Raw genomic sequence first — 10,076 nt, 5'->3', positions numbered from 1 at the left:
CTCTCTTCTAGTTAGGCCAGTCTTAAAATCCACTTGTCATTTCCTCTTCTTACCCTGAACTCATTTGTTTCCCTCTCACCAGAAAGCCCTTCCCTCTCATCATTATTATTCAAATTCTACCAAACCCTCAAGGCTCAATTCAAGTTTCATTTTTCTCTACTAAACCCTCTCTCACTGTTCCATCTTTTTTTTTTATTGTTTGAAATTTTTTTTTCACTGGAGTATACAATCAAAATTTTAGAGAGATTGTTTTAAAAATTCGCATTTTTTTTACCCATTTCACTTCCTTTATAATTTACAAGTCCAATTTCTTTTGAATAATAATGGAGCTCATTTAGGTGACACTGTAATGTTCTGAGACTTGATGAAATCAGCACACTGTCTTCCACATATAGAACCATCATCATCTAAGGAATTCCCTCTTCCATTTGGGCCACCTGCAAAACATGTTTCACCTTTTTTCATCTTTCTTTCCAATGCACTCTTAACAATATTTGGAGTCTATAATTCAAAAATTGGCACTAAATTAAGTGCTGGATGGTATTAATTGTCATTGAACTTGGAGTCAAAAGATTAGGTTCCAGTCCTGGCTGTCCCACTAACCTATTATGTAACTTTGGACATGTGATTTAATCTCAGTTTTTTCATCTGAAACCCAAGAGGACTGGACTAGTGATGTCTCTGAGGTTCTTTCTAATTCAAAGACTCTTTGGTTGTTTGGAACTTACCTTTAACAACACATTGAAGACAAACATCTTTTCATTTTGTCAGGTTTAATGAAAGCCATTTTGCAATAAGAACAGCTCTTATTTACCAACAAAATAAACAGATCATTAGGCTGAAACCCAGTGCCAGCATGGATGTAGGCAGGTGGATGGATGCTTAGCCTCCCTTAGTTACACATTTGAAGTATTCATTTGAAGATACCTTACACAGATGCTTGGGCTTCATGATTATAGTCTAAGTGACTAGACAGACAGGAAGAAGGAAGTGAGCAATAATAAAGAGAAAAGGCAGGCAATGAGAGCAGGTGGTCCCTCAGTGGCACTGTGTGAATTGCTAGATACAGGATAGAAAGCTTCATAGCTCCATGTCCCACTACAGGGATAAAGGAGGAGGAATCTGGATGTTTGTTGTCTCAACACTAACAAAAATCAACTTAGTCTGGAAAGATCTGGTCTGTCTTTAGGGTCTGATGATCTTCTTGAGATATATTGGAATACCAGCATCCCAAGAAATACTATTGAAGATAAAGAGGAAAGGTAGGCTATTGTTTCTGATTTCACAGAGGTTATAGTGTACTTCATAGGGACAGGACATATAAACAGGAAACAGCTAGAGAATAATTATAAGGAGCCCTGTAAGTAGATGGAAGGAAGAACAGACCAGATAATATGCATTAGTATTGAATTAATTCAGAATAAAGGAAAGATGAGTCAGGGAAGGCTGACTAGTCTTTCTTTTGTTCCTCGTGGAGGTCTCAGGGAATAATTTATTTCCACAAACTCCCTTTTGGGAAGACAGCCTTTTTGCAAATGATGGACACTAGAAAATTTATATATCTGTGTAAAGACAGACCTTAAAGTTCATCTGGTCCAATCAATTCATTTTACAAATGAGGAGACTGAGGGTCCAATAGGGCAAATTATTTGCTCACAAAGGGTATCGGTGGCAGAGGTGGGATTTGAACAAAGTTCTCTTCGTATTTCTTAGACCTAAATTTTATAGCTACAAATCTAGTGCTTTTCCAGACCAACTTGTTTAAGTATACCGAAATCTCTTATAGAATCTTGGCTAGTAGGAACAGTTTTTAAGACATTAAACACAAATTTATCTCCTTTTAATTTACACTCATCTGACTCCAGATTCTGCCATTACTGAGCTGCCTTCTCGCCTTGGAAGATCCCTCTGTAGTTGGGGTCTTCCTACCCTGGAACATTTCTTACCCTGGAACATTCTTACACTAGGCCAGGCTCTTTATCCCATTAGCGAATTCCTTCAGGGGGCCTCCATTTTGGGGATAGGCCCAGGTTGGTTATGTTTCTTTCCCCTCCCAGGTGTACTTCTGATTCTCCAAATTTTGCCACCATGTTCTCATATTGATACATTCCCCCCATTCCTTTCAGCTCCCCTTTAAACATTCTTTCCCCCTGCCTCCCCCCGCCTCCCCCTCCCCTATTCAAGGGTAAGCTCCTTGAGAGCAGGGACTATCTTTATTTTTGCTTGCATTTGTATCCCAAGCTTAGTACAGGGTCTGGCACATAATAAGTGTTTATAATGCCTATTGTTTATCCATCAGTTCATTTAAGTTGAATATTTCTTGTATATCTACTATATGTGAAAACCTATGCTGGATGTTGTGGGGGGAAATACAGAAGTGAAAGACATGACCTTTGTCTTCTTGATGAGAATGGGGAGAGTAAAGAGAAATATGGGAAAATAGAAAAAAATGTCTTTTCTTTCACACAAACTTCAGGAACTATCTAATAAGAAGCCACATAATCCACTCTTTCAAGCCCCTCAAATCTGACTCTTTACTATTATTTGTTGCCTAGGTTTCTGTCTTTGCCCTGGAATGATCTCCCAAATATCTATTCCCATAGTATTCCTGCATCCCCCTGGTAACCTTGTCTCCCTTATACAGGCTTCCTCATCCTTCAGACTCCAAACTTCACATGAAACACTTTGCTTAAATATGCCAGATATGCCCCCCACCCCACTCCACACACCAGTGGAAATGATGAATTGTCAGTTCTGCTTCTTCTTCTTGCCGTGGTCCAGTTTTGCTACTTGTCGTCTCTAGTAAGGGAGTGAGAAAGGTGCCAACAGTCAGGTCTTCCCTTGTTAGTCACAGTGCTTCTCTGTTGAAGAGACTAAGGTGTGAATTATGAGGATATTTACCATCCATCTACCTAAAAACAAAAAGGTTAGATATTTTTAGAAAAGCACAGTTCATTTTCCCTTTCTCTCTTTGATCTTAAATTTCTCCTTTTTTTCTGGTTCATTCCCTATTACCTGAGATCCTGTCTAGATACCTTCTATTATTTAGCAAAATGTTTAAAGCTTCTGCTGACTCATCAATTTATCATTCTGTATCTCTTCTGATAGTTACAGTCCCTGTAACTTGTCTTGTGAGATTTTTAAAAATTTTTTATTCACACTGCTTATTAATCATGCTAAAAGCAAACAAATGTTTGTTGAATTCAATTGAATTATCAACACTTTTAGCTTTTTGGAGACAAACATGCAAGGAAAACAGAATTATTATTGTTGTTGCGGTAATAATCTGAAGCTTGGAACATCCCTTATTGCTAATTACAAATTTCCAATTGTCCTTGTCCCCAAAGCAATAGAAACCTTAGATGTTCATTGGTTAACTAAAAACAGGCCACATTGCTTTAGTTTGAAGTGATTTTCACGTGGGCAGGAATAACAAATGAAAGGTGGTTTCCTGTGGGTAAAATGATTGCTCACTCTCAGTGGCTGTTTTCACCCCAAGGATTGATAGCTCTTAGATAGGCGGCCTGGCAGGGCCAGACCCACCGCTTAGTTTCCACTCTCCCGGGTTCTGTGGTGCCTTCCGAGTTCTTGCCTGCCTTAGTAGGAGTCTGACCTGTGTAGGTATCTCTGTTAACACAGGATGGTATGTTTGCATTTTCATCCTCAAACCTGGAGTTAATTTTAGAGGCCTGGCAAACCACGCAGGTCTGTCGTTATGGCCCTGCTCATAAAGTCGAGGTCTGGAGTGCGCAACACTGGGGAACCCAAGTCGAGTCTTAAAATAAAGCTAATAGTCCCCAGAAGGAAAGGAAAAAAAATTAAAAAGCTGCCTTTCACCTAGCAGGCAATGAACTGCGTTGGAGTTTTGATGACAAACAAAAAATTCATTGTGTTTAACTACGTTTTCGTGGTTAGGAAGGGTGTGAAAAAAAAGAAAAAGCAGGAAACCTGTCCTTTCCAAATTTCTTTTCCTTTTAAAAATTCTGTTTTGAGGGGAGGAGGCAGGGGTGTGTGTGTGGGGGCGGGGGAGGGAGAACATGACGAGTAGAGCTTCTTCGGGCCCCTAGAATTTGCTGAGTTCTCCAAAGCGAAGCCGAATAGGACAGCGCAGATGCTGAACGCAAGTCAGCCCTCTGGCGCGTCCCCTTCCTTCCCTTCTTTCCCACTGCACTCCATCCAAGTTCTTCCTTCGTTCTCTAGGGGGCATGTCCTATGCACAAGACCAAGTGGGTCCCTTGGCTGAGCCTTGGACGTCCCCGCCCCTTCCCCATCTCTGTAACGGATCGTGGGCGCCCCAATTCTTAGCACTGACTCGATTCCCGAAATCACTGTCCTAACTGGCCCAGTATTCCTTCAGGGAAAGCTTGGGGGGGGGGTTTCCCCCAGTGGCATCCCAGAGGGCACATGGCAGCAGCTGGCCAGCTGTGGGCTGTGCGTGTGCGTGCGTGGTGTGTGCGGACTGGGCGAGAGCGGAGCCCGACGAGGCGCTGACCAGACGCGCTGGGTCTGCGCTGGGATTCCACAGCCGGCCTTAAATATGCCGGTTATTTTTATCTTCCTACGTAATGCTGCGAAAGGCCATCCCACCGGTGGCAGGCGCAACAATGTTTCCCTTTAGTCGGGAGGGGAAATGGAAAGAGTCCAGGCTTCCTGATCACATGATGCTGAAGTCAATGAAAAAAAATTGGGGGGGGGGGGGGAGGGAACCTCTCCCCCTTGCGCTCTCACTCCCTTTTGTAAATACTTGGGCCAGCTCACTCCCCTCGGCACTGGGGCGTCCCAGGGAAGGCAAAAGCTCTCAGGAGGCCAGCCAAAAAGGCAGAAAAGGGGGGGGGGGGGTAGAGGGGGAGGGAACAACATAAACACAAGATTGTTGAAATAATTGGTGGCTCTGAAAACACTAAGGAAATGAGAGGCTTGTACGAAACATCAGCCGACAAGAAACGGGGTGATGTCAGACAGCCTTCCAAGATTAGAAACCCTTAAAAGCTCCTGAGCCTAGAGCCAGCTGTGAAAAACTGGCTCCTTTCTCAATGGTACGAAGCAAGGTCCGTGGCAGCCTCTCCTTCTCTCCTCTCCTTTCTCTTTCTGTCCTCTCTTTCTCCCCTCTTTTCTCCTCTCTCTTCCCTAGTCTCGCCTCTCACCTCTCCTTTCTCTTTTGCTACTTTTTCTGTTTCTGGAAAACCAACTAAATGCAAACCAAACCGAACGAAAATGAACTAAATAAGACTCATGTGTGATTCCAACGCTCTCTCTCTCCCATCTTGGTTGTCTCCTCCTCCCTCTCATCGGGAGACTTCTAAAATAACGGTTTTTAAATATGGGGGAGCAGCGTTCTCTTCTCAAATGCCCTCTCCTCCCTCCGTTCTCCCCCTGCTCCAAACTACACATTGGAATGATTTGAAAACATGTGGAGGAACTGGAAATAAACACGATGCACAGACCGACAACAATCTCACAAAAAGAGAAGGGGAAGAAAATCCTTGAAAGAATCTGGACATTTCTGAGGGGAATGCTTCATGAGGCAGGCATGTTTTCCCAGTAACATGTCACACAGCCACCCAGTTAATCAGTACAGCTGTTTCTGCCTAGCCTTCTTTATGGAAGCAAATGTTTAATAAAACTCAAACATATATACAACCACTTACTACAGAAAATGGGAGAAAAAAAACCCTTCCAGCCCAGAGGAACTTTGGTAAAAAATCAAGTTAGCAGGTTCTCCTCCAGCTTTGCTTTTGACTTGCTGTGTGTTTTTGGATTAGTTATCTCACCTCCCTGTGCCTTGTCTGAACAGTGATTCAAAAGAGAGCAATCCTATTTCACTGCTTTTCTCATTGGGTATGCGAAAGGATTAATGAGCATCTTATCCTAGTCTGCTCAACTTGTCTGTGATCCTGAAGTTCCAACCAGAGTTAAAAACTAACTCAACTCTTCATACCTCAAAACTACATTCTATGGATAATGATGAACATCTTCACAAATGGGCACATGAGATCATGGCACCATAAGGTTTTACAGATGGAAGAGACCTTAGAGGCCATATAATTTGATGCCCCCCCCCCCCATGTTACAGATGTAGAAACTGAGCCCAAGAGAGGAGAAGGGACTTGTCTTTGGTCATGGCACAGGCTGGGGAGCTAGGTTTTAAACCCAGGTCTTTGGATTTTAAACCCCAGTTTCCAGGGAACTGAAGGGTAGTTTTCCAGGGATAGAAAAAAAGATTTAAGTTGCCAACATTTTCACTAGTTTACAATCATCAGAATTTCCCCTTCCTCCTCTCTCTACCTGTGTCTTGTTTCTCCCTATGACAGCACTTTAAGAAAACACAGGCATTTTCCCTGTAACAAATACCCAAAAGTTGAGCAAGCAGTGATCTGGCATTGACCTAGTTAATGTAAACCATCAATCTAGATGATCCAGGTACCCAAATCCACTTTTGATAGTCTGTGTTGATTAAAATCAACAGAGAGTTGTCATATTTCCCTGGAACTTTGAGTGCGGCTGATTTGGGTTCAAAATTCTCATGAGCATGCCACTATTTACTGCCTGTGTGACTGCGGGCAAGTTTCTGAACCCCCTTGGGCCTTGTTTTCCAAATAATCAAATCACCTGTTTCTAAAAGAAAATTTTGTGGCAGCTAGCACACTTAATTGGACTAGGAAATCTCTAAGGTTTCTTCCAGGTTTCCATCCTATGATTTTGTGAATGTAAGAACCTAATAGATCACATTTTTTTCAGTACTTCATGGTTTAACAAGCATGTTCCTCATGGAACATAGATGGTAAAGTATTAATGTCCACATTTTTATAGGTGGGAAAACTGAGACTAGGAGAGTTGAGGTGAATTGCTCAGTGTCACATAACTAGTATACTAGAGAATCAGGACTAAAATTCATGTCTTCTGATTGTAAAACCAGAAGAGGTAATTACCACTTAACAGTTCAATGAATTTCTTGCCTACTCACTGTCTTTCTTTAGTGGCCCAAAACCTTTGGCTTCATGCTAATGCGTGTGGCTGGGATTCTAGTGGAGTTGAACAGAAACCAGCTCTTCAGAATGTTGACAGAAAACAAAGAGGTCAGCACACCCCGAAGAAAAATTCACTTGTCATTTAGCCAAGTTAGAACAGGAGCTCACATGATGCAAGCCCATCACTGAGGCAAACCAGAAAATCAATCCTCAGATACTGAGAGAGACCAGGCAGCACGTGCTATTTGGAATGGAGAAAGGTATGATGCTCTGGCACTGATGGTGTTGGGGTTGGGACAAGAGGCTGTGTAGCCCATATTTGAATGAAGAAAGGTCATGCTAGCTGTTGATGCCCTGGGAACAGTGCATTCAAAATCATAGTATCGTAGACTTTTAGAATAATTGTTCTTGGATTTAGCCCACCCAAATTGTTGATCATACAGGGGCGATCAGTCCCAGAGAGATGAGGTGGTTGGGACACAGTCACAGAGTTACTTTTCTGTTTCTGACTTCTGCCTCACCTGTTCCTAAAAAGAAAAATTGTGGCAGCCAGCACAGTTAATTAATTGCAGAGCCAAGACTAGAACCAGGCCTCTTGGCTCATGGTTAACTTTGAACAAAGCATCTCTCCTTGATTCTCATCAATCAGACTAGAGGTGTTGGAAGTGAAAGCTTTAATTACAGAACCACTCATAGTATACTGGAGCAAGGGTGAGAGATAGGAAGCTAGGGAGAAGTTCAGGAACCAGTTTAGGGGAGCCCCCATATGTCTATTCTTTGATCAACACTGTAATAAATGCCCGAGTATCCAAGGTTGAGCAGAAGGTAAATGTGACTGAGTATGCATGGTGTCATCTCCAACTCTGGGTTTGGCAACCCTCGCCTCTCTTCCTTCATTCAGGCTTTGTGAAGCTCAGAGGTGGTTACCCCCTTTTTAAAAAAAAAGAGCCTTAGAGATAATCTAGGCCACCCCCTCCATTTTCACATGAGAGATAGTGTGGCAAGATGGAGAGCATCCTGTCCTTGGAGTAAGGAGATTTGGGTTCGAATCCCATTTCAGACACTTATTAGTCCTATGACCATAGGTAAGATCCTTACCCTTTTAGAATTTCCACTTCCTTCTATGTAAAGGGGAATGATAAAAATAATTAAACTATCTGCTTCCCAAGGCTGTTATGAGGAAAGTGCTATCTATATCAGGAGTTACACAATCCTATTGATATTTCAAAGCAAAACAAAACAAAAAACCTTGCCCTTTACTTGAAGTGATGCCTGATGCTTATTTTAATGGAGCATTAAGGTTTTAAAAATCCTTTATGCCTACCATCTCACAGTATTCCTAATAACTCTGCAAGGTAAGTAGGTGCTTTAGGTCTTTATTATTCCCATTTTATGAATGATGAAACTGATGTTCATAGAAATTAAATGATGGTCCTGACCTAGGTTCTCAGATTCCAAATCGAAGTTATTTCATTTTCCCTGGGTCATCATTACATATTTTTCTCTTTCAGATTATAAGCTGCTAAGAGCAGGGTCTTTGTTTTAGAAATAGGTGAGGCAGAAGTCAGAAGCAAAGAAGTAGTTGTGTGACCGTGGACCAACCACCTCATCTCCCTTGACTTGATCTCCTCCTCTATATAATTGAGTTGGGTAGACTAAATCCAAAAACTCTTATTCTAAAAGTCTATGATACTATGATTTTGAATGCACTATTCCTAGGGCATCAGCAGCCAGCATGGCCTCTCTTCATCCAAATACGGGCTAGGGAGCCTCTTGTCCAAGCCTCAGTCCCATACATGCCGAAAACACCATACCTTTCAAGCACAAAGTCTTGTGCATAGTAGATACTTAGTAAATGCTTATTGAATTAAATTCCTTTTGACCCACCTTGGAACAACTATAGTAGGAAATGTGGCACATTGGGAAAAACATGGAACTCTGAGGCATAGGTTCTGAGCTCAATCCTAGCTCTGCTCCCTTCAGATTGTATCTTTTTGGGTCACAACATATACTTAACCTCTCTGGGCCTCAGTTTCCTTGACTATAAAATGAGAGCATTGAGCTAGATGACTTCTAAGGACTTTTCCATTTATAGTTCTGTGATTCCATGCCAGTTACTTCCTGGGAGTCAGCCTCGGAAGAACCTGATTGAGCTGTGGTGCTGAGGTGCTAGAGGCAGGGAGCCAATATATATCACTTTGCCTCATTTCCATATCTTCATTTTCACATCTTTTGCTAATCCATTCTAAAGATAAGGGAAGACAATCAGGGACAGTATGAAATGTGTTAGATGCACCTGGTGTTGTATTAGATGGAATTGTGACTCTGTAGTAACTGAGGGATTTTGGGCAAGTCACTTCTCCTTGAGTTGCATTTTCTTCATCTAGAGAAGATTTTAGATCTAGAAACTTCATGATGGACATAATTTTCTAGGTGATGGATAAATGTCCAGGAGAACATATATAGACAAGAATAATGCTTTGTTTTTCCATATTGGCTTCTCTGAGAAAAGCAAAGGCTATTATATCCACCAGTTAGGGATAAGGAAAATGACAAATATAAATGTTCCTTTCATCATGGAGCAAGAGATTGAAACATAATTCAGAGATAGCTCTCGATTCTACAGCAAATATATTTTGGGTGGCCAAGCATGCTACAGGAATGAGTCAACCCCTCCAGTCTCTACCACAGGCCACCCAGTGTTTATCATCTTTCCCAACAAGGGCCATGTTTCTGGCTATAGTGGTATGATAGTGCCCTTCTGTTGTCTCTTGGTCCCCTCCTCCTCCTAATCCACCCCACAGTTCAATTTAATTCAGTTCAATTCAATTTAACTGAATAAATATTGGCTAAGTATTCACTTTGAGTCATTCACTCTGCTTAGTTCTAGGGATACAAAACCAAAATAATCCCTGCCCTCAAAGAGCTTACATTTTACTTAGAGGGGCTACAGTGTCATATGATATACACATAATAAATACCAAGTGTATACAAAGTGATACAAATTTCAAGAAGGAGAAAAAGCTAAATTGGGGGTGAGTTGGAATAGGAATCAGGAAAGAACTAGAGTAGGAGATAACATCTGAACTGTGAAGAAAGTTAGAATAC

General features: G+C 41.7%; 1 long non-coding RNA gene across 1 annotated transcript; it reads right to left on the bottom strand.

Moving 5' to 3' along the window:
* Positions 1–281: 281 nt before the first annotated feature.
* LOC140534289 (uncharacterized) lies at positions 282–5,424 on the bottom strand. Its single transcript, XR_011977234.1, has 3 exons — positions 5,145–5,424; positions 2,730–2,912; positions 282–437 (listed from the first exon to the last, which is right to left on the bottom strand). It is a non-coding gene; the product is annotated as an uncharacterized lncRNA (long non-coding RNA).
* Positions 5,425–10,076: the final 4,652 nt, after the last annotated feature.

Source organism: Notamacropus eugenii, chromosome 1, assembly GCF_028372415.1.
Source record: "Notamacropus eugenii isolate mMacEug1 chromosome 1, mMacEug1.pri_v2, whole genome shotgun sequence".
Taxonomy (NCBI): domain Eukaryota; kingdom Metazoa; phylum Chordata; class Mammalia; order Diprotodontia; family Macropodidae; genus Notamacropus; species Notamacropus eugenii.
Note: the sequence above shows the minus strand (reverse complement) of the source record. Positions and strands in the feature narration are given on the sequence as shown.